This window comes from Epinephelus lanceolatus, chromosome 14 (genome assembly GCF_041903045.1).
Source record: "Epinephelus lanceolatus isolate andai-2023 chromosome 14, ASM4190304v1, whole genome shotgun sequence".
Classification (NCBI taxonomy): domain Eukaryota; kingdom Metazoa; phylum Chordata; class Actinopteri; order Perciformes; family Serranidae; genus Epinephelus; species Epinephelus lanceolatus.
Window position 1 is genome coordinate 18,499,049 of NC_135747.1, and position 25,313 is coordinate 18,524,361.

Genomic DNA, 25,313 nt, shown 5'->3' on the forward strand with positions numbered 1-25,313 from the left:
TTCAGTTGTGTCATAAACACTCATGCCTACACGCGTGCAGACCCACACGCAGAGCAAAAGGAGACACACACACACATTAACACAAGCATACCTACATACTGTATGTGCGAATACACAAATATTAGAACAGATGACTGGATGATGTAACTCTCTTTCATGATGGTTTCTAAGCTCTTCTGAATGCTGTGTGTCATCGTGTGTGTTACACAAGACTTTTCTCCTCTTGATAGTCCAATCCCATCAAATAACCTCAGTCTAACTGTCAGCAATTCCTACTTAGAGCAGCATCCACACTACACCACAGAGCTTCATTCTGAGATATCCACTGTGGCACTTTGAAAGATTACCGCAGATCCATTATTGTGTGTGTGTGTGCTGCCTTCGTTGAAGCTACCTGTGTGTTGACTCCTCAGGGGGAGGGGAAGCAGCTTCCTTCTTTTAGGCTTTAATCTTTGACCATCTGCTCTGGCCAAACCCTATTTCCATCACGCTCTACCTCACACAATGTACTGCACCTCACTGTATGTATGCTGAACTACCCGTTCAATCAAACCATCTACGATAGCGAAAAGTCACACAAACCAACCACAGATAACATATGGATGTTACGAAAGGGTTTGCTTGGCACACACACAAAAAATGGGTGTTAAAAAAGTTAATAGGCAATTACACCAATCACCACCTCCTTCACAATCTCCCTGACCAAAATGGCATTGAATAAAAGGAAAATTAAATTAGATGAAAGAAAATATTTTTTTCATTGACACAGATATGGAGTAAACAAACAGCCAGTTGTGGGAAGCCACTATGAGAAGCAACAGTGTTTTTACATCGTAAAATGATGACATATAGATGGAGATCGAAAGAACACAAAGGCCATAAAGGGAAGTCACTGGTGTGTGTTTTTCCTAAAGTTGATGAGTGCACCAGTGGAGCTTCTGGCATTGCCCCGTAGCGCCCATCTCTTTCTCCACCATCTTCCATGATAAAAACAAATTAAAGGCAGCTGGAGCTTATCCTCTACAGGCGTGTAACTGTCTCTTATGTTTGTTGTTTGTTACTGCGATAATGAAATCCGCAACAATACTAAAGCGGCATTTAACATCCAGATATGCAGTATGGTAATTTCAAATGAAACACAAAGTAAAGGATAGTCATGCTTTGAATCAGGTGGTAAATTAAGTCTGATGAGAGCTACGAGATGTGTCTAAATTTCATTTTGCTCACGAAAAGGATGATACTCTTACTAACAATCAGTATCACCTCATCTCCCTCTGCCTATAATCTAAATATGTATGGCAAAATAGAGAATTGGATTACAGTTACACAAAGGAGGCTCAGGGACAGTCGCACAACAAGAACTAAAAGGGCTAGATCATGGAATTTTGTTAAGATAAAATATGTATATCCATCGTCTCCATCTGCCTCTTCTGACTTCCCCTTTCACCTGTCTTTACATAACACAATGAAAACCATAGAGGTTACCAGGAGTAAAGGCATACAAAAGAACCTGCACACTGAGCGGCGCACACAATACAATGGTTATTAGATTACTAGGATTAAGAGCTAGTTTATATATGATTAAGTGTGAGTGGGAACCTCCCTACTGGAGGAAATTACAGGATTACACCAGGGGAACAGAGGATGAGATTACTGTACTGGCAGATCACACAGACACACTCACACGTGCGCGCTTTGCACAAATTATATGTCTTTGAGGGAATTTCATGATTGGAAAAAGGTTGGAAAGAGGTGAGAAAAAGGGGAGGAGGTTGTGTAAGATGTTGAAATTAAATATGCAAAGTCCTTTCTTGTGGTTTGGTCAAATTGTTCAGACTAAAAAGATTGGCACAACTTGTTTTACTCTAAATTAAGTGTTTAATCTAAGGGCGCATTCACACCAGGATAGTCCGAGGGACTTGGTTCGATTGGGCGGGGAATGCCGAAAAATTTCACACCTTCATTTGGTTTGGTTCACTTTCACACTGCACTTTTTAAAGCGGACCAAACCGCCTGGACAGCGTCACACAGTTACAACAGCTGCTCATTTGGGAGCGGTATTGCCCGAAACAACCACTGACCAGGAAGAAAAAACAGCATGAGGAAGGCCAATCGATTGGCCATGACCGAAAACGGAAATCCATCCCCTTCAGCCGGCTTGGCCACCACCAAACCAATGGAGCAACACCAAATTTATGCCGTCTTGGGGTTTCTGTTTTTACTACTCCACCTCTGCCCACGAGACCTTTTCCAACATTTTCTTTTTTTACCTCTACTTCTCCCGTTTCGTGCTGTTGGCTTTGTTTTTTTTTTCACTCAAAATACACTGCGCTCTTCGTCACTTCCTCTCTTTAATTTACTTCCTCTCATTTCCCACTGTAAGCGAACCGCACCAGGGTTCACTTGCAAGTGAACCAAGACCCCCAGTTTTCAAACGGAACAGGGTTCGCTCGTTTGGTCCGCACCAGAGTTCGAATGAGCGTTCACACCACTCCAAACGAACCAACCTATCCATGGAAACGGACCAGGGTTCGTTTAAAGCGAACCAAATAGCGCCAGTGTGAATGCATCCTAAATGACATTCTGATATATTGCGCAAAACTGTGACCTCACCTGCCACCGTCATATTCAGCTGGCCCATAATTAAGCTAGCTAGTAGCTACCCAGCTTGACACACCCCCAGCTGTTTACATTTGGTCTGATGAGATCAGACTTACACACTCTGAATGCTCCTGATTGATACTAGCAGTCAAACCAACACCTTTACAACTGCTGCGAAAATCAAAAATCAAGCCTTGTTTCTTTCTCCCAGTGGGAGCCATTCAGGCAAACTCTCCTCATACCTTGCACACAAACACACACACAGTAAAGATTGTTGCTCTTATACAGTGTCCAGTCCATGTGCCTCTTGTCAGCAGGCACGCCTACTGATTTGATTTACTCATTGCAGTGTTCTGCCGTGTTGTGGCACATGGGTTTATGTGCATACATCAACCTAAATGCAAATCCAAAACTAGATCAACATGATGATCTCACCGTTCCCCTGTATGTTTCATATATGCCAAGTGTGTGTTTGCGCAGCCATTCCTTTAAGAGCTTTTGCTTCTATGGCAACCTGGCTCTTCTAATCCAATGGTGATGTGGAGATAATATGTTTTGCTCACTATGGAGTGGTTAAAATGTATTATACATGCACACAGAGAGAATAAAAGAATACCCGTGATGACTGATAAGCTGACAAATATTTATTGAGTCTCTTTTATTAACAATAGAGACAGTCAGAGAAGTTGTTTTTCATGCATCCACTGGAAAAACAAGACGCATACATGGTGCCAAATCAGTAAACAGCAGTGATTATCTGAGCCCTGCAAGGCTGTCACACTGTGGCTCTTTCTAATGGGGTAGAGGTGGAAGGGTTACACTTTGTGTCCACTTTATCTACGATTTGGAATGTGGCCATAAAAGGATGAACATACATTGGCTCTTTTGGATCAAATGCCATAATTTCTGACCATTTTCATTTATGTTGCTACCATCTGGCCATCCCTTAAGTGTCCAAGAAGCTTGAAATGAACAGGTGTTATATGACTCCGTAACATATCTCAGTGTTATGGATTGTTTATTTGATTGATGAAACAATTGAACAGCGAGACAAAGAGCGAGACAGATGCCTCAGCAACACAGCTGAGTCATCAACTAACTGATCAGTGTCAGTTGTTTTATGAGTCCCCTACAAAAGAGTCCATTCTCATGTAGAGCAAAACATGAAAACTTGCGTTTGTACACAAAGCGTTTAACAGTATGTTATGTAAGAAAGATACTGTAATATCATTTGTAGTGTATTGTTTGATTTTCAACATTAAAAAAAGGGGAAAAGGCAAATACTGTTAAGCATACCTAAAATATACTAGACCCCTTTGAAAAGACTGGGGATCTTGCAGGGTTGCTTTTTGCAAGACTACAACCAGATTCCATTTTAAATTGTTTTCCATCCTGCCTCATGTGGAAATGCTATAAATATAAATATTAAACTACATTAAAAAATTGACATTAATTTCTTATGTGTCTACAAAATCACATGAGTCTAGGAATACATGACAAAAGGCGTCATATGTGAGTCATGTTTTTGTCAGTTCAGCATCAATATAATCTATAACGATGTACTGGAACTGAATTAAAACTTCACATTTGGGATTTTGTCACCTTAATTTGTGGCCAGCATGCCTTGGTTAGCTGTGCTGTTTTAAAGGAAGGAAATCATGGGAATGAGAGGTGAACCGTTTCAAAAATGAAGATTTCTCACTTGGTGGATCAGATATGTGACTAAAAACTTTCGATAATATTAAATATGTTTAGTTTCGGTCTGACTTAGTCTGATTTCAAGGTACAGCGTGTAGGATTTAGAGAAATATATATGTAGAAACTTAATATAATATGAAAAAGTATGTTTTCTTTAGTATATAATCGCCTGAAAATGTTTGTGTTTTTGTTGCCTTTGAATGAGCTGTTTTTATGTGCATAGGGTACAGGTCCTCGATTATGGAGATCACCATATTGCACCGCCATGTTTCTACAGTAGCCAAGAGCGGACAAACCAAACACTGGCTTTAGATGGGGCCATTTGTGTTTTCCTCATTTACGCATGCAGATAATTTGGCTTACTTCTGAAGAAAGAACACTGAAGGAATTCTAACAGGTAGAAGTTTCAGCTGGTTGCAGTCTGCAATCCTCACCACTAGATGCCACTAAATCCCCCTAAACCTTACACACTGAACCTTTAAGACAGTTCGGACCGAGTGTTATGACCACCTTACACCGAATGATCAACATCACAGGAGCATGGCGTGTATAAGACAAAATAGCACCCACAGAGAGAATGTAATTTAATATGCTGGTACTGTTTTCAAAGTGCAATATCTCAGTCTTTCACAGTGTTTATCACACAAGTTGACATTGTGATGGTGATAAAAGAAGGAGTTCAACCCTTTTGTAAAGCCCTAAACTGACCTACAGTAGCAAAGAACCCTGCACTGGTGTGTCATAATGAATTCAGCATTTATTTACCTGATTATTGTCACTGTTCTTTGAGAGTCTAATTGGTTGCTCTGCTACCTCCTCCTGCTTTCCCTTCATTTGATCATTTCTCCTTTCACCTCAGCCCCATCCCACCCAGTCCCTCCCCCTTGTTTTTTTTTGTAATGATTAATGCGGCACGAGTCAAGGAAAATTAAAACCAAGGTCAAGTTATTGTATTCACCTGATGTGGGCTGTGTTTGTGCTAATTGGGTCGTATTTCATGGTGCAGGGGTAAAGGTGCCGCACCATTTGTTGAGGTTACGCTCCACTGTCTTTGAACGGTGCTTATTGATTTTTTGAAGTTCCATACGATTTGTTGGGTCGCAGACTGTGCTTGGCCCTAAAGGCTTCCCACCATGTTATATTACCTCATAGGCTCCACCAGTATCCCCGCTAAAGATGCGCTCACTCTCAGTGTGAAGACTCTAAAAACACAATCCATTAGCTTGCTAACGTCACACTTTCTAACTATGTACAGGGTGTCTCAAGGCTCAAGTGAGTTGGGGCTGGTACCATCTTGATCATGTTCCCACACATGCATGTGTACCATGCCTTTTACTGGAGGAAGCAACATATTGTAGTGTAGTGATAGTGTCTTTAATGTGAATTATTGGATATTAAATGTTCATCTACAAGTTTCTGTGATGGCCCCCAGTAGGGCTGGCCGATCTATTACAATTATTAATTTATTTTTTTTGACAAAATATTTTTTTTCAATGCACTTTCACACTTAAATGAACAGTTCTACTTTCATTTTGAAATAAGGGTAAATTCACCTGAATTCAGTGCATCTCCTAAAAGCAAAATCAAATACAATTGTACCCCGCATATAGGTACATCTTGCTAGTTCTTTGTGGCATAGATCCAACAAGGTGCTGGAAACATTCCTCAGATACTTTGGTCCATATTGACATGATAGCATCACACGGTTGCTGCAGATTTTTCAGCTGTACATCCATTATACGAGTCTACTGTTCCACCACTAAAAGTGCTCTAGGTGACTGTGGAGGCCATTGGAATACAGTGAACTCATTGTCATGTTCATGAAACCAGTTCGAGATTTGAGCTTTGTGACATGGTGCGTTATCCTGCTGGAAGTGATACATCAAGTGTGCTGTTGTTTGTAATGTATGTAATGTTTTTTTCAGGGGGTCAAACAAGTTAGTTTTGTTGCTTTACGGCACAGACACAAGTCTTGTGCACTCTAAATACTGTACAGATGATGATCCATTATGAGGGACTAGCTCTTCGCCTTCTGCTCCAGACATTTGTTTATTGTTGTTTAGCTTGTCCCCTTTTTGTTGTATACTACTTTTCCCTTTTGAGCTCCATCTACAACATTAAATAAAGCTTTTCACAGGCTGCCACTGCAGGGTGCATGTACAGCAGCATGACAGCTGCCCAAAAGTGAACTGAAACATCTGGATCGCACCCTGGTGGCTGGCTCTTAGTTTGGGAAGCGCTTAATTTGAAATGAGGTGTAGTTTTGAGTTAATATCGCAGTCAGTCATGTTCTTTCAATTGTGGGAAGCAGAAATTGTGATATCGATTAATATTCGATTAATTGTACAGCCCTAGTGCCTAAAGAGAAGCTGGATTGTTTGCTAATGTATGCCAGGACTCCTCACTCCCCATACCCACTTGTCACCAGCAGCCATTAAAAAAAAAAAGAAAAAAAAGAAAATTGCATTTCTTCCCTGTGATATGAACCTTCACTTAGGCTGAATCAGCTAATGCTGTTATCAGTTGCCATGGAGACTGACTGAGTTAGGGTGTTGCTGTGGAAACTGAGCTGCTGCTCATCACCACCCACAGCAACCCTCCCCACTCCCTCGAGCCAACCAGCACCTCACAAACACACATTTAGATGCACACAGACACACAGTAAACCCCAGCAGATATGTTTTTATGATATATCAGCTGTAAGTGCGTTAGATACTGTGTATGTTTTCATTTAAACCTCACAGACAGACGGAGACGGGGTGTGTATTTCTATACAAACGAGCTGCTTTGGCAATATTGTTCATGTAACAGTGGGGCCTTAATTGAATTGAGACATGGAGGATGATTCATTGGTCAACGTGACTGGATGTATTGCTCCTTTCATCCCAAATGTCATAAAGCACAAAGCAGCAGCATGGGGCCTGTGCATTTAGATGACAGTGTAGTCTTACTTACATGATGGAGACTGTCCGGATATGCCATTGGCTACAAATTTCAGATGCAGTCCTTCTCCCCTTCCACAATCTACCTGGTACCATTCTCAAGAGCACCGTTGCTGCATCCTGGGCTTAGCACCACCCAGGACAATTTTAATTGGTTTAAAGAGATACAAACAACCCTTGGTGTAGAATTATGATGGGTTCAGCCAGACCTTTCTCCAGCACTGGCTAATGCTAAAGCAAAGTGTGGAGATAGGCCTAGCTATGGGAGACTATGCCAGTAAGCCATCATGCACAATACCAGGACCCTGAAACTGACGCAGCTAAATGGAATCCAGCTACCATTCATTTCATTTTTTACACCTGTGCTTTTCATACTGTGGCGTGTCAAAATGTCTGCCATGAAAATGGCCTTTGTGGAAGGGGACAGGACGTGTTTGCTTTCACACACAAACTGATCTTGCCACGTTTACCTCTCGCAATCTGATCTGAGTGAATTGAGCTAAACTTTTACATCAAGCCAATCTGAGCAAGTTAATAGGATTGACCTCTCATTCAGAATATATTGATTCTTGATATGCTTTGTTATTTGACTGCATGGAAAATTAATGCAAGGGATGCTGGTCTGCTACAGTAAGTGCATGGCCAGTGATAGGGGTTAAAGACAGTAAATTGCTGTATAATAGAATAGAGGTTGTATAATCTATAGGGCTGTACCCAAATATTCGGATATTTGAATATTCGTTTCTATAGGTAGGTATTCATTATGAAAATTTGGTATTTGATATTCGGGTTTTTTATTTACTTATTTTTTATTATTATTATTATTAGTAGTAATTTTTTTAACATTTCTTTTGGTGCTAAATGTAGTCTTTTTGTTGTTGGTAAATGTAGGTTATCAATAAAAATCAAAACTTTTAAATTGCATTGTTAAAAATGTGAAAATATAGTATCCTACCAACTGAGCTTGTAAACACAGCACGCTTGAGCGCATCCGTCTGAGGCTGTGGATCAATGCCAAGTTTTACCACTTTATCACTATTCCCTCTAACTTGTAGCTGTTTTTTCGTTATCTTTTGAATTTAATATGAATTATGGAACCGTTTTTGTCAACGTTTGTTTCCCCCGTTTTGTACAATAAATTACTGTTTAAAGTTTAAACAAGTTTCTTTTGGAGTGCGTGACACAAGTGTGTTTTGAAAACGACCGCGGACTGTCACCTGCTCAACGCATCAGTACCTTCGGATGCCATGACAGTAATAATCAATAATGTCAAAATCTCATTTACAGACCGATTTAACCGACGATCACTGCTGCCCGACCCACAGGTCCATTTGCGGGTCCCGCAGGTTTCGGGTCGACCTGCGCATCACTACTCAGCTCAGTCTATAAATGCTGTACACAACAGTAAGGCTATAGACATTATATTCTATTCAGGCCGGCAGAACCAGCAGCACATCGGCTCTACAGTGCACGGCACTGCTGATTAACCATTTTATTGCAGCACAGAGTGTCTGCTAGCAACCAATTACTTGCAGAGGCTTCCTACAACTTGTTTCAACGGTTCCGATTTAATCAGAAGACAAATTTAACAGGATGACTAGCCAATGTGAAAATCAAAAGAAAGCATAGAATAATGTACTGAAGCAGACTGTTGTGCCATCACATTTTATTGTGGTTTGAGAGCAAAGGTCCGGTCGCTGCTGTGCAAAACTCCGCAATACAATTAGGTCCGAAAAACCCCGGAGGAGTGCTTCACAAGGAGTCTTTGAAAGGAGCCGAACCTGGCGTAAAACCGGAGAGAGCAGGCAGCACGGCCGCAGCACGGGCACAGCACCCCCCCAGGTGAGGGTTGGTGTTTGTTGGACCCACCCATCACCCCTACTCCTACCCTATTCATATTCTTGCCACCTTAACTTTTGTTCTTGTCCTGCCATGTTTCCTCCATGCCGACAATAAAGGATGGCTTTTTTCATCAGTGAGACCGATATCACCGAAATGTTGATATCAGTAAATTTGTGATGTCATTCTGAGGTTGAAGTGGAAATAAACATGTTTTTTGTTTTGACTTAATCATTGTGAAGTAAATGTTGACTGAACAATGTAATGGCTGTAGAATAATGACACCATCTATGTTTCACTATGCATTTCTGTCTGTCAAAGAATCTCCTGGGAAAATGAAGGCTTGATTTATGGAAAGCAACCCAAACTGGAAGAGGATAGCGTTTTTGTTTTTCGTGGTAACAATCTGCTATCCCCAAAACTTACAAAAGAGTAAGTTCATAGCAGTTACTATCCCCAGTAGCATAAATGGTAAAGGGTGAAACTGTGAAAACTCTACCTGGCAAAAGAAGAACAGCCCAGTGGTTAGGCTCAGAGGAAAACTGAAAGTGACTGGGTTGTCTGTCTTGACAGTGGTGGCAACAATAATACCACTAAAAAAGTTGCAAAGTTGTCTGTTTACACTTTAACATGAAGACGTTGTAGAAAAACCTGACCCACACACTGGAGCAGGGCTTCCTGCCTGCAGTTGTTTATTAATTCAACAGTGGTTGTGTTGCTTGCTGTGGCTCACTGTTTCACTGCTCCCCTGACAGTTATAGAGTGATAGTAATACACACACACACACACACACACACACACACACACACACACACACTGCCCAAGAGGTCCATAGAGCGGGCTTTGCAGTGAGTCCCTTATGGTATTTAACGTACGATACACTAAGCATGATATTGGACCACATTCAAGTGTGTCAGCACAGTTTCCTCAATAATGTCTTAGTGCTAATATTATCTTTACTACAATATATGTAGGCCAGAGGTTAGAAATGAAATTAAAGCTGTGATTATCACACAGGACATGTTTCCAGTTGTAGGAGGCTCATTATTTAAAGTGTTTTGCATCGTTCTTATGCAAGCCTCACTCTCTGTTTGCTATTTATCTGCCTAACATTATACGTTATGTAGTATTTACATACTAATTGTAGATATGTTAATATGCTACAGTGCTCATGTTAGCATGCTAAAATTCACATTGCCAGGCCCTACTGAAGCATCTGATAAGATATTCCTCCTCTCTCCCATCACTCCATAGTTGGATGGCAATCTTTTTGCCAGGAAATTACTAAAAATGTGTCATAGCATGCTGTGTTCTCACTCCATTTGCCACTCATTCCTAAAACGGAGTCCTTGTCGCAACATGATAAAGAGAGACCAAATTAGTGAAGGCATCTGCTGTTGCGTAATGTACTTAAATGTAGTGTACTTTTGTAGAATAGGGCGGAAAAAGCCATAAGTAAGGTCACCCGCCGCTATAAACACAGACGAGGTCTTTTACAGTACATCTTTGTATGTACTGTACATCTTCATTTACCAAGAAAAAAAAGGCCTGATGTGCAGTGTTTAAGAGTGTGGTAGTCCCCAAAAACTTTCTGTGTAGAGCTGTGAATGTATTGAAGTCATTCCCAGGGACTCTTTATATTGTAGACATGTAAAAAAAAATGTATTTAGACAGTTGTAGAATCATTGTTGGGCAAACTTTTCTTTTCTGAGAAGGATATTACAAATATAGTACAACTGGTAAACTGCACAGTCATACTAAAGGATGCCTGTGTACTTGCTGTATCAAAGCGCAGCGAGCACTTTAAAACTTCTGTAACTCAAGTTATGAGTTAAAAAAAAAAGAAAGAAAAAATTGAACAATGTTCTGAGGATTGTTCTTGCCACAGATTTTACAGTGACGGTAAAGGCTGCAACCACCTACACTCGAACAACATAGAGCGATCACAAGCATAAGCTGTCCATATGTGTCTGCTAGCAGTGTTTGTGCATGTGTGTGTGTGCTTGGACTGTACCATAGGTATGTGTGCACTGGCATGTTTGTGCGAGATCACAGACTACCGAGTGTTCATTAGCTTGCCGGTAGTATAATTGAGTGGTGCTGTTTATATTGCAGCCCACGCTAACTCATAAAGAAGCTGTGAAAACGCTTGCTCTGTTGTAAAGAGCACCACCATCTGAAGCTGAACAACGTCTGACGCCGACAGGGCGAGCTTTTTATTTGATGATACATATGGTGGCTTCTTTTTCAGCATGGCCGCTGAGAGATGCTGCTGAAACAAGAGACGGAAAGAGCGGGGAAGGGACAAAATGAGGGAGAGGCAGTGGGTGTGGGTGATGGGGGCCAAAAATCTAATTTAAGCAAGGTCATTTATTCTTTAATGTGTGTGAGCCCTCCTCATTACTTTTACTCTTTTCCTCCTCTGTTTTTTAAACACAGCGAAGAAATTAGATGCACTGAACAGGAAAAGAGCAGGGAGAGCAAATTTACTTCCATAATTTGGAGTAAAAAAGGTTGCGTTCAGAGTTTCTCTCTCTTTCTCTCCTTTTAATCCCCCAGTTGATTTTTTTTTCTCTGTTTCCATTTACAAATGGAAATTAGGGGTTATTTTGGTCGACTGTAGAGGAAACACTTGTCTGAAAGAGCCACAGTGCTTCAGTGAATGCTTTATCCCTCTAAAATATACGCATTCACACAGCATGCACTGTAGAGACAGTATGTACTATGATAAAATGATTCATACTGCTATGCATAAAGGGTTGGGTACCATTCACACTTGACCCGCTACTGGTACCTTGAATTTGGATCCGGTACCCAGAGGTACCTTTTTTCGGTACTTTACTCTCTCTGGTATAATTCAAGCTCAAGACTGTAATTTATTTAGAATATTTTACACACCACACAAACCCCCCGCCCAAAATTGTCCCTACAGTCAATCAATGATTTGTCAGATGGAATTTCACAATTACAACTCCATCGAAATGTGATCCAATCAGCTCCTTTAACTTTAGTCCTTTTCTGCATCTTCTTACATTGTTGGCTGCTATTTTATAATTGTCCATGTTTCCTGGGTGGTTCTGGTAATCCATGGTTTCTGGTTGTGGAATACTTTAACTGTCTACACATTCTGAACTCAACTAGACGGCTATATGGTCGGTCCTCCGGAACATTTGCTCTGCAGACGCCTCTGAGCAGTGATCCACAGCAGGAACAGGACATCAGCTCACATTCCCATAGTCACACCAGTCCTTATTTACTGTAAAGGTCACACATCCTGTCCCTCTCTTGCCAGAGTCCTCTACTCTGTTGGATCAGTGTATAGAAAAAGATCCACCTGGTTGAATGGCGCCATCTAGAATTTAGCCAAGTTTCACTGAATCAAAGGATATTACAGTTTCTGATATTCTGTTGCGAACTAACGCTAGTCCAGCTGGGGCCCATCTTCTCCATCTTTCCTCAACTTTTACTGATGTTTACTTTTGAAAACCTCTGCCCAGCTAGTGAGCTGAAGTCGTCAGAAGCAGAGTTTACAGACCGATGAGATGATTTCCTCATCCTGAAGGGTGACTTGCAGCCGCACGCCACCACCTCCAAAGCCAACCACAAAAAGCACCACTAAGACTTGCAAAATAAACATAAGAGCCTAAATTTAACACGTATTTAGCGGAGCTGACAGAGAAGCAACTGGAAATGTCCGCGCCCACGTCATCCATCATACTTTAACAAAAGAAGGTTTGTGTGAATGTGTTGATTTTGCCACAGGAATGAAACTGAAACGGAAGTCTGGAGAGCTGTTCTCACCATCGCTCTGAGTCACTGTCATAATTTTAGTTTCGATTTTTAAGGTCTAAAAATGTCTTTAAATTTCTGGAATTGTAGGAGGGAAGGCATTAATTTTAATCTGGGGCAAAATTAATGAGCGTGTGTATTCTTTGGTTAGTTCTAATATCCCAAAACATTGACCATTGGTTTGTACATAAAATAGGTGGCATAAATCTCACTTGGTAGGTGGCGGTTGTACACTTTGTGTGGCTGTGATCCATGTTTTAACTCAGAAAAGAAGGTGTTTATTCAGCTTCTGATGAGAACATGATGCTGTGAGCAAGCAATGCAGGCTCAGCCATGGATAAATGTAAACTGAATGAGAGGTGGTTTGAGCGCAACAAATATCTTGGCTGGCTGATACCATCCAGTGACTTGTTGGAAGCGCGATGTGAACTTTGTCACAGAACATTCAAACGTGGGACAATGGATCATAAAACACTGGATTCTTACATGAATAGCACAAGTGCTATGCTAGCCCTCGACAAACCTACATGTTGTTGTTTTTTAATGCTGCTGTAAGTTTGGCTGTACATACTAGAGATGATTTGTCTACCATGGAATACGAATGGTAAAGCCATCAGGCCCTGTTTCCAGTCACCAGACTGCATCCAATATTTCTTCTCAGAAAGCCACATTAAAGGCAGAAGTGACATGAGTTTTACATACAAAAGGTTGACACCACTCAGACTCTTCAAATGATGACATCCGCATCATTACTCCACTACATTTGTCCGACATCTTTCGTTACTTTTCAGATGATAGTTTTTCATCCCCTTCCTGTCCACTGAAAACCATGTATCTCCAGATGTGTTGATGATGAATCTTTGTGATAACCTGACAGATAAAGTGTCCCTTTCTTTGTTGAGAAATAAACCCTACAAAAAAGACAAATCAAAACGATTTCATAGAATATGATGCATTGCTGTAGATGTAGTTCATGGGCCACATGCAGCCCAATTTGATCTCAGATGGGCCAGACCAATAAAACCAATGCACAATAACCTATAAGTATTATCAGCTCCAATATTTTCCCAAGTACATTCTGTAGACATTCATTCGTTTAAAAAACAGATGAACAGCCTGAGATGTCTGAAGAAAAATAAGTGCAATTTCAACAGTATATCTAATATTATTGTAGGCCTGGACCCTGGAATATGCTATAACAAATTGTAGGAAGTTCCACTGGGCTGTGTTTACCGCCTTACAGTTTTATTTTCATCAATGAGAAGGCAGTTAGCTAATGTGCATTGAATATTTCAGGTATTAAAATTCAATAAAACTGTATACTGTAGTCTAGTTTGTCAATTTCTATGTAATGGTATTAAGTTTTCCTTTTAGTGGTATTAAATTATTCTTTAAAGTAATTAAATTTGTAGTTAAAAATGTGCAGATACCCTGCTTAGTCTTGCTCTCTCTCTTTTTCTCTCTATACTGCGTAAATAAGCGTTTCAGGTTGCAGTAACACCCGTGAGATGCAGCTGAAATGTGGGCATGCACAGAGCCGGTGAAGACAGCTGCTTAAATTAAAATGAGAGCATATCTGTTGTGAGACATGTGAGTGGAAAACACGTCTGATACGCTTATGATCTAGACACGCTCTCTCTCACCAACATGCCCTCTCAGGTACAGAAATTTGGCATCAATTGATTCAATGTGAATGGCTGTGACGTCATTCCGTCAGTTAAAAGTACCGAGTTCAGTACCCAACCCCTAAAAACACGACAAAGACAAGGGTTCTTTTGAATGGTAGGGTATAGTTTACTTTTATAAAGCTGCTTTAAACTGCAGATAGCTCTTTGAAAGTATGTCTTTTTACATCATTCTTAAAACTTTTTCCGCTGGATATATTGTTGTCATCGAACTCCAGGGTTGTGGCGTGATGTAAGAAAAAACCTACAGTAGTCCTTGTCGCCAAAACGTTTAAAAATGACATTAAAAAAGTCTTTAAAAAAGAACAGAGAACAAAATGTTGAACTAGGGCAGTGGATGCTAAATTAAGGGTTGTATGCTGACTAGAAACAATACTGGCTCATAGGGGTTTGGTATAATTACTAAACAACTGGCAGGATAATGAGACCCAGATATGAGCTCCTGTTTTGAACAGGCTGCTGTGCTGCCAAAAATATTTTTATGTTTAATTTTTGAAATATGAAAGACGCTACCAAAGAATGGTTTCACCTCACAGATTTTAATGAACTTTTGTGTTGTTTTGGATAAGTGAGAAGACACTATTGCTACTGTATGTCTTATCTTTTTATGTATTTATCTGGGCCACAGTTACTTGCCCAAACTGTCAATCACCGCCAATCTCTCAAGCAACAAGTTGTTTGACTTCCAAGTGAAGTGACTCTGCAGTGAAGCTGCTAAACTGATTAACCCTTGGGTCTCTGTTCACACAATAATGTCTTCACACCCAGTTCAGCAGAATGTGGTGATAGCCAGCTGTTGTGTGCCAATTAAATATCATGAAATAAAAAGAAACCCACAACTCCATTAAACCCAGTACAGTAAAATACATGAGTAATTGTAGCCTATATAGTAGTATTTAGTGCCACATTAATTTAATAACTCAACTGTGAGTTATTAAATTAATTTGATATTAATTTAATAACACTGTGTCAGCGATAGACCTCTCTCTGTCAAACTGACAGACTTAACTGTATTTTCCAAGCTATTACATTAGAATTAACAACCACACACTAAGACACTATCTAATTGAAAACAACTAACAAATACTCTAGTTCAAACAGTATCATCACAGTTTCAGTTAACAGTCTTTTCCAATCTGGGCCCTGTGTGTGCTCCAGCCGAACAGTTCGAGGCAGCATCTCTCTAACCCCACCCAGCTGAAGAGAGACTGATGTGGGTTCAGAGCCGACCACAGAGGCCTGGGAGGACCTGACCAGCTGGCTACTTGTGTTTCACTTTTCCAACATAGCAGCTGTCACATAGTAACACACATGCAGACAAGAAGGCATATGGCTGCAATTCTGGGGATATTCATGCATGAAAACATGTAGGAATATATTAGTTTTGACTCGGAGTATTCTTACCATTACGCTGTTGCTCCTTATAACACCAGAATGGAGACAGAAGAAAAGGTTGGCAAAATAAATAACTTATTTGAAAATGACTAGAACTCAAAGAATTGTGAATGTAGCCCATCAAAAGTATGCGGTGATGTTAAAAATGTGAATCATTACCTGCCATGTTGCTAATGACTTAACTGATGACATGCCGCTTCTCTCTGTCTTTCTGTGATCCTTGCCTCATGTGCACGCTCTCCCCCTTTATTTATGTCCTGATCTAAAATTGGTGCTAAGAAGACACTTGTGGAATTTCCTGTCTTCTTGAAAGAAAGTAGGGCAGAGGAAAAACCGGAGCACTTGCTCTGACACCTCATTTACCTCAATTGGCACAACTCAGGTCTGTGTGTCTGCAGTCATGAGTGTGAATGACAGTGGCAGCCATACCTCACTGTCAAGCACAGTTGCTCAAGGTGCGGCCTGCTGGCCAATAGCAGCCCTCGAAAATATTTTTCTGTCCCCCTGACTATAACATAAAATGCATGAAGGGGTAAGCTGTGTGGAAGCTCATGAAATTTCTAAGCGTGGTAATCTGTCCAGTGATGGAGAGTTGGTGCGGGACTGCTTGGTGAAAGTGGTCAACATCCCATGTCCTGAGCTTGCAAGGCCCTCGTTGATAGAGTGGCTCTTTAAATTGGTGTTCAGTCATCAACACTTCGTGCACCCCTGGTTTGAATAAAGAAACTTAAGGAGTATTTGCTATATTGGCTTAAAAAATAACTCAAACCATGAATTAGTTAACAAAATAGTTGCTTTTGATTCTCCGATCCAAATACAAATGAAATGAGACCAATCACACAATGAAAGGGACAGTTCACCCCAAAATCAAAAATACATATTATTCCTCTTACCTGTAGTGGTATTTATCAATCTAGATTGGTTTGGTTTCAGTTGCTGAGTGTTGGCGATATCGGGTGTAGAGATGTCTGCCTTCTCTCAGGTATAATGGAACTAGATGGCACTCAGCTTGTGGTGTGCCAAAAAGAATATATTTGAACAAAATAACCAGCAATGTCTCTTTTCAGTAATCATGACCGACTTACTCAAGATAATCCACAGACCTTGTTGCGAACAGTTTCATGCAGGAACTATTTTCTGTCTTCCAAACTTCACCCACAAACTGTATCACTGCACAGAAGGAAGCATGCATGTACTCCTAGCTCACATAGCACCACTGAGCTAGCTAACATTACAGCTGAGGAGGATGCCATTAATATTTACATCTTGTGTTGTCACGAGCACAAACCTATTGTCCATGAGTAGATGCAGGTGTGGTGGACGGTAGAAAGAAATAGTTCCTACATGAAACTTCTCACGACAAGGTCTGTGGATTATCTTGCGTAAGTGGGTCATGATTTCTAAAAAGAGACATCTTTGTTGAGTTTTTCAAATTATTTTTTTGGTGCTTTGAGCACCATAAGCTGCCATCTAGTTCCATTATACAAGAGAGAAGGCAGACATCTATGGGTGCAATATCCAACACTCGCCAGCTCACACCAAAACATTCAAGATTGATAAATTGCAGCAACACTTTGCGCAGGAAAGGAAAAAAAAACATGTATTCTTAATTTTGTAATGAACTGTCCCTTTGGCACTGAATAATTTGCCATCGCCCTCCCCATCGCGACAACCAAATGGGATTTGTCTCATTTTTAATGCCCAGAGAGAGGAAGGAAGATTAGACTTTCTGTAACTTGAGATAGAAAAACACAGATTAATGGATTCCCCCACCCCCACCCCACCCCAATTACTTGCCTGCTTTCGTTGTTCTGCTGCCTCCTGGGGTGTACATCCTGTTGGCATAAAGAGGTTGAGCTGCTTTTCTAGGAAGGCAGAGTCTGTTTCTGTTTTACCAAAACACAGGTGGGGACATAAGTACTCTTGGTGGAAACTTAGCAGGATGACTGACTTGCTAAACTTGGGCTCAAAAATGAACTCCTCCTTTTAAGTGCCAGTGACACGTCCAGACAGTTATAGTAGTCATTAGGAGATACTGTCCTTATAAATAAGGCTAGATATCCTTTGAGATTTTTATGATGAGTTTCCATACTGATACTAATTGATGAAGAAGGGAGGTCACGTCCAATGACAAGGAGTCATGTTTTATCTTCAGTAAACAAAGTGACTTCTCGACTTTCTCTCACATCATTAACATAATAGGGGTAACACATCAATTCTTTTTTTCTACAGGCCTGTTCTTTTTGGCCATTAGAAGACAAAGCAAATCTGCTGCTAAATGCCCTTGGGAATAAATCCATTATTATTCCTCTGGATGTTGATGTCCTCTGATGATAGCGGATAATTTGATTTCCGAATCTCATTTCAGGGATTTTGCAGACGCAAACATAAACTGGATCAAGTTTTCACATGTCTGTCTCCTGTCTTTCTTCTTTCTTTTTTTTGATTAAGTTGCTCAAATCTAATCTTATCACATCAGAATTTAATTCCAAGCGTTTCATTTGGATGAATAAAACTGTCCCGAGTAGAAGATAAGTTTGAGTTAAAATGGCCCGCTGTTTCTCCCAGGTTGAACAATACATCACTGTAATAAACAATATCAGACCTGACATTTGGCAGTAACTGTCTCACTAGCTGAGTTAAGTCTTCAAGACAGCTCTTGACTTCCTTTGTCATAGATTGTGTGTAACTCTCTGGGCTTTGGCATGATGTTGAATTATAGTTACTTCACAGCTTGGAAGTAACTGACAGGGCAAAATTAGGCTTGGGCAGTCTTTTTTTTCATATCTTTATACCCTCTTGAAATTTTAGTGGGCTATACAGTATATTATGGTAATTAACGATCCTTAGCTTTTTCGGTCTGATATATAAACAATATAAACTCACAAAACATCAAGAAACGTAATATTCTCACTCCTATTTTCCTTATTAAACAGAGAAATACAACTGTACACCTTCTGAATTCAAGGTTCTGTCTTTATTTGAACTAAGATTAACTGAAACATGCTTCATTCAAACTTGACAAAAACAAAATTCACCCAAACCATCTTAGTTAGCCTTGTTCATCATGTAGTCAGTTAGTCTAATGTTCCAACTATCACCAGCTGTGTTTTAGTTGAAATATCTCCTTGATTGACTGAGTAAGATATTAAATATTCTGTTTTCCCCACCGTCTCTCTCTGTTGTTGCTAGCCAACTGTTTTTAGTCCTGTAACGTTGTTTACGTTGCCATGCGTGACTGACCTCTGGTGGTGCGTTATGTGCACCACATACAATACATCCTCAATACAGCATCTCTGTATGAGAAAGATGAGCATCTGTAGTTTTAACAATATACATGACTTAAACGGGACTACAACGGACTACAGCGGGTCGTGCGCCGGTGATGTAATAGGTGATACAAACATGGGATTTTGACTGGTGGCAAATTCAGAATCAGAGCTCTTCACACACATAAAGTGTAAATAAAAACAAATCAGTTGAGTCTTTCCCCTTTGGATGAAATGGCCAGTCAGGCTACGTCTTTACCCTGCTGTGTGATGGCTGTGAGCCACAGATTCCTTCTATCCGGGAGCAAAGAAAATCACAATTCTGGGTTTTTTTTTCATTGTTTGCTGTGCAGTGAACAACGCAGCAACTTTTCGGCATTATGAACTCCTAGCCGCGACTAGCGTCTCTCCCGGGTCAAGTTCAAAACTTTCACCTAAAAGGGGGCATGGCCGTTGTGACGGCAGTGAGTGACGTTGCGTTGAAGTCATGTATATAACTTGGTGTAACTTGATAATGCCCAATCCTTGGTAAAATCAGTGAAATAGGTGAATCATGTACGGAAAAATAAAACTTCACTCGTCAGATTCCACTGGATTTTTCTAAACGCTGCATTGAAACCAGACCATCAGCTGCAAGTTAAGTGAACAAGGGAAGCACCATCATAAAACAAATATATGTTTTCTTCTTTTTTTTCACCGATTCCCTCTCAAATGTATCCCTGTTCTCATGGCCACATAAATACTTGACCAACATGACAGCCCAGCTTGGTCACCACAGACCCAGCTTCTAAATTTTCTAACCATCTGCTACTGGGTCATGAAGGCAGAGATGCCCAGATACAGCAAGGATTAGCCTTTCCGCCTTGTTTTGGCTGTTCTGTCAAATTCTGTCAAGCAAGGAGCTCCGCTGAGCTGTTTCAGGGCTGGGGCAACACAAACAGTAAAAATAATGGAGCAATGTGTGCAAGGAGTGTAATGGTACCACCAGTTGCTTCACTGTATTGGAAATATACGGTATGAATGTGGTTCAAAAGAAACACTCTATAAAGAGGGGACTTTCTCATACTTTGAAATGTATTTATAGGTGTATTCATGTCAACAGAATGCAGTTCTTGCTCTACTTCATGTACCACCTGTGTCATCACAGCATGACTGCAGATCCAATGTCACCTGGTTGTATCTATTCACCTATTTGGCACTGTCCACTGGGGGAAAGAAAGGTGTTACAGCACATCTAATTTCTTTGACACATTAACCAGGTTCAGGGGTTAATCATGTCATGTCATGTTTGGAATCCAGCGTTTTTGTCAAACACCATTTGATCAGATTAAGAATAGTTCTTGTTAATAACAGCAGGGCCGACAGGAAGCTGAGCAGGACAGCCTGCTGAGGTCTCTGAAAGCATCCATCAGGGGTGGACTGCAAAGGGCAACCAAGTTACAGTGTACACATGCACTGTTTGCTATAAGCTCACGGGGAGCACGAGGTGTTGGTCCTGTTCATATACAAGTAGTGTTGCCTTACAACAGCAAGACATTTAACTCAGTTGTGAAGGTTTTGTATGAATCTTTTGTTCCTTTATCAAACAAAGCCTTTGGAAACAAGACAATTCTCAGCATGAAATTCTATTCTTGAGAAAATGTGCTTGTTGGAACCATTTCACATTGAGGGTAAAAGGTTACTGATTTCAAGACATTTTAAATTATGATGGAAATTCAGACAGACGCTGTGCGATTATGGTGCAAAGCCTTAGGAACCGTTGTATTCCTGAAAAGCTGTCTTTATCTTGAACAGACAGAGTGAAATTAGGCTGATGAAGCTGTGAAATGAGCACAGACAGCCTTACTTGCTATTTGACTGTACATTGAGACGTTTGCATTATGAAGGCAAGTAATGCCAAAACGTCTGCCTTGTGTTTTTGACAACTGAACAATTTCAGGTTTCAGCTTGCAAGAATTTCCATTTTTAATTCATCGATTGATAGTTGAATAGTTGCAGACAATTTATCGATAGAACACTAATGGAAAAACCTGCCTTCTTCCATCTTTTCATTACCTCTTGACCCTCTGTCTCTCCCTGTATGTCTAAGTTGAAGACCTTGTACACATGTTTCAGTTGTCTGGGTAAGTCCATGTGACAGAACAGGTATGTTTCTGATTCAGCTTTTACAGTTGTTTACACCAGCGGCGAGACCCAAAATGTCTTTTTGTCTTTTTTATATGCTCCCCCCTGCTGGTGCTATGTGGCATTTCTTCTAATCCTATTGCCCTGACTCCTCAGGGGTACAAGATTCAGCTTAATTGGAAAAGTAGACCACATATTGTGTTCAGATTAAAAATAGCTCTACTTTAAAAAGGTACTGTTGGTTGTGTGGGCATGTGGATACAGGTAGCAGTGAGAAGACACTGCAGGAAGTCCAGTTTGGAGACATATCAGACACAATGACACTGCACAGCATTTTATACTCTTTTGATACATCAGTTTTTTCCTTGGTCTCTATGTCCACTAGTTGAACGGTAGTTACCTGTACATTATCAAAGAACTTGTCTAATTGAAATGAATGAAACTTGATCTCAAGAATGCCTCAAGGGAATTTCTTAAGATTTGGCCCAAACGTCCATCTGGACTCAAGGATGACGAGATTAGAAGTTGGTGGTCAAACGTTTGTTTTTGATTGATTGTAACTGAAGAATTTAGTTTTTTTTACACAGATGTCTAATAGAATATAATGAAGACACGATGATATTTATTATCCAAAAAGTCAAAGGTCAGCTTCACTATGACATCATAATGTCTTGCAAAAACATTTTCCTGGCCATTATTCAGCACCATATCTCATGAATAGAAGGGGAGAAATGTGATTGGATTTTGAATGGGTGATACTCATCTTGGGTGTCAGTGTTGAAACTGTGTTGATTGTATAGATCCCCTGTGCAGCCAGGAGGAAAGTGTGTGGGAAACATCCATGTTTTATACATGCAGCTTCACTGCAGCAACATTTGAAGCATTGTCAACTGTCATGGCTACATATGAGTCTGGACAGACATGGATATAAACTGTTAGTGCATGTGGAATGGTTTGTGGAGGCATACAAATTCATATTTCGGTAATTCTACTTTTATATTTTGTTGATTTACTCATTATCTCATATGTCTGAAGAGACATATGCAAATGCAGAAATGTATTAAATCACCTAATCTGTAAAGAAAGCACACTTTAGTTCCCAAGACCTTTAACTTAAAGGTCTTAAAGGCTTTAAGAGTCACTTTTATTGCTACTTTTTGTAGTTTATGTGTAGCAATGCTATTATGAATAAGCTACCTCACATCCTTTGTATGTACAGAAGCCCACATTGTGCATCAGGTCTGTGCAGCCAACCAGAGACTTGTGAGGCTGTGAGTTACAGCTATTGCAGAATGATACTTTTGTCTTGTTTGGAATCAGCTTTTGCCAAAAGGTGTTGGACAGGAGCTTGCAACAGACTGTCAGAGCTCTAGGAGGTGGAACCCTGATTCTGTTCTAGTTGTGGAAGACTACATGAGCTTTTTAGGCTTTTAAGGATAATTGTGAGTTCATATAGAATTCTTCAAATTCTGCTTGGATGTGCTTTGTGCAAAAAGCTGATTTTTTTCCTAAGTGAGGTACTACAGGTATAAAAAAACACAGCACTTGTTCTATGTTTACCACATTTAGGGATTTTGGACTCAAATTATGCCTTCTCTTTCCTCCTTTGTTATATTCATAATGGCACAGCCGGGACCAGTTTGGGTGTGGGGATGGCATCTGCACCAATTGCAGCTGATGACATCCTTGTATATTTATTGGATGTTGATCTCCAAGGTGCTCTGAATGAACCAAGGATGATGATCATTAATTCCATATCTGAGGACATGCTAAAACACATTTGTGACAGCCTTGTCTCCTAGAAATTACATTTACATGCCACTAATTTGAAAATACCTTATGAGGGACAATTACTGTATATTTGCTGTCCATACAATCTGGAAATCCATCGGTAAAAAAAAAAATGTAAATTGCAGAATCTGTCTTGAGAGATTACTGTCCACATAATAAGACAACGTTGCTAATGAATGTATCTGGCAAGTCGCAAAAATGTTGATACTGAACGTTTGAGCAAAATGTTAACTGACCACAATTGTTTCCTGCCAAAATAGGCAACGTTGCAATACATTATCCAATTGTAGTGACTAAAGATTTTTTTAGCACCTTTTTTAATGACATCTCAACCAAAGTGCCTTTGTTGCCTCAACCTAAGACAGGAGGTCCTGCACTTTGTCTGCATGCCATTCAGCCACCTCCTTGTTAAGCCTATGCAGTGCTGTGTCATGTTGTCTCAAAATATGATCGTAATCGCCTTTCAGAGACATACAAACATTGGTTGTTTGTGATAACATTTTTTTTCTTGTATCTTGAGTCCCTATGCACTGCCACTGCGTTATGGCAGTAATGAGGTTACTTAACCGTATTGCCAGAATAAATGTTGGCATTTAACGTTTTGGCAAACCATGGATATGTTATATTTGTACATTTCATATGTGAAATTTGCATGTTTCATGTGTAGTGGTTATGTTGACGTTATATTTCTTTACATTTCAGTTTTTAGTGTTTTAGTGTTGTTAGTGTTGACACTTGGTTAAAGCTAGGACTACATTGTGTTTTTGGTTGAAATATACAGTTTGGTTGGCCCAAACATGGCTGGAAATGTCTGGATTTCTTGTTAAATAACACTAGCTTTGTTGTTTGTTGGTCTTGATCATTGGTCTGCTGCTGCTTGACAGCTGTCTCGCTGAGGTGTCGCACCATCCACCATCCCTTCCCCCTCCTCATTTTCTAGGTGTCATGCCGTCCACCATCCCTTCCCCCTCCTTATTTACTAGGTGTCATGCCATCCACCACCCCCTCCACCTCCTGATGAGAAACACAAATGTAACATGTGTGGTTGACCGAAACCTACAATGTCAATATATTCTGGCAACTTTGTCTACATTTGTTGTGTCCATGGTCACAGACTTTGTATGCTGACTTGGTGAATGAGATTACAAGCATTCAGGATGAGGTTTTTCCAAAAGTATGATGCTGCACTTCCACAATGAGTTTGGTCATTTGTTTGTCAGTTTGGGTGGTTTTTGGCACCAGGCAGCAATACCCCTGAGGTGTATGGAGAGATTCAGGAAATGTTAAAGCGACCCCAGCTTTCCCTGGTGTGTGACTATCATATCCTAACTCTCTGTGATTAAATAAGAAAAACTTTGCTGTCCAAATTGATCATAGAAAAGAATATTGGAAATGTCCGCTGCTCAGTATTTTGACAGGGATGATTTATATAGTCGATTACAACTTCAGTGCCATTCACATTGACATGAACCCATCACCCTCTTGCTGAGATACCCACAGTAGCCCACTGTGTCTACATGTATCAGTATGTTCAGACTGTGGCTGTCGGACTAAAGCCAACTAGGTTGTGTCTGCGCTTGTGTATCTGTTAAATGGAGCTATATGGTCTTGTTTACCCTTTTTAAGGCTTTCTACTGTGTGTGTTTTTGTCAGCCGGAGGGAGGCATCAACAACCACACGCATGCACACACACACACACATACATCGATAAGCTCTCCCTTTCTTGCTGTCACTTTATCTCTTTCTCTATGTCCCTCCTGTGCACTGTGTTACTCCCTGCAGGGTGAAAGCACAGGGCTTCCTTTAGATCCACAACTGATTGGAAGCCACTTTCAGTCATACTCTCCCACCTCAGCTGCTTCTTACTACTTTCTCACCTCTGCCACCACCTCCTTTCTCTCCATCTGTCTCAAAGATATAGCGATGGTGTGTGTTTGTGTGTGTGTGTGTGTAGGTGTGTGTGTTAAACCAAGGTGCCACCTGCCACTGCACTCCCAAAGTACTGGCAGCCAAATCTAATCTCTCCCCCCTTCTCTCTCTCTCTGTCTCCCCCTCACTACTGTTCTTGCCTTCAGGTCTTGGATATTAGCCTTTCCTCTGAGCCACAGACAACATCCCATCTAGCCAGGTGAGTCTCTTGATATATCCCTCTCTCTCTCTCTCTCTCTTTGTTTTGTCAC

General features: G+C 40.5%; 1 protein-coding gene across 9 annotated transcripts in view; it reads left to right on the forward strand.

Moving 5' to 3' along the window:
* map2 (microtubule-associated protein 2) overlaps window positions 1-25,313 on the forward strand; it is a 136,941-nt gene that overhangs the window by 12,935 nt on the left and 98,693 nt on the right. For all 9 annotated transcript variants that reach the window (XM_078174420.1, XM_078174422.1, XM_078174423.1 and 6 more), the window contains one exon: window positions 25,209-25,261. The gene's annotated coding sequence lies outside the window, so the exon portion shown is untranslated. The remainder of the gene's footprint in view (window positions 1-25,208; window positions 25,262-25,313) is intronic.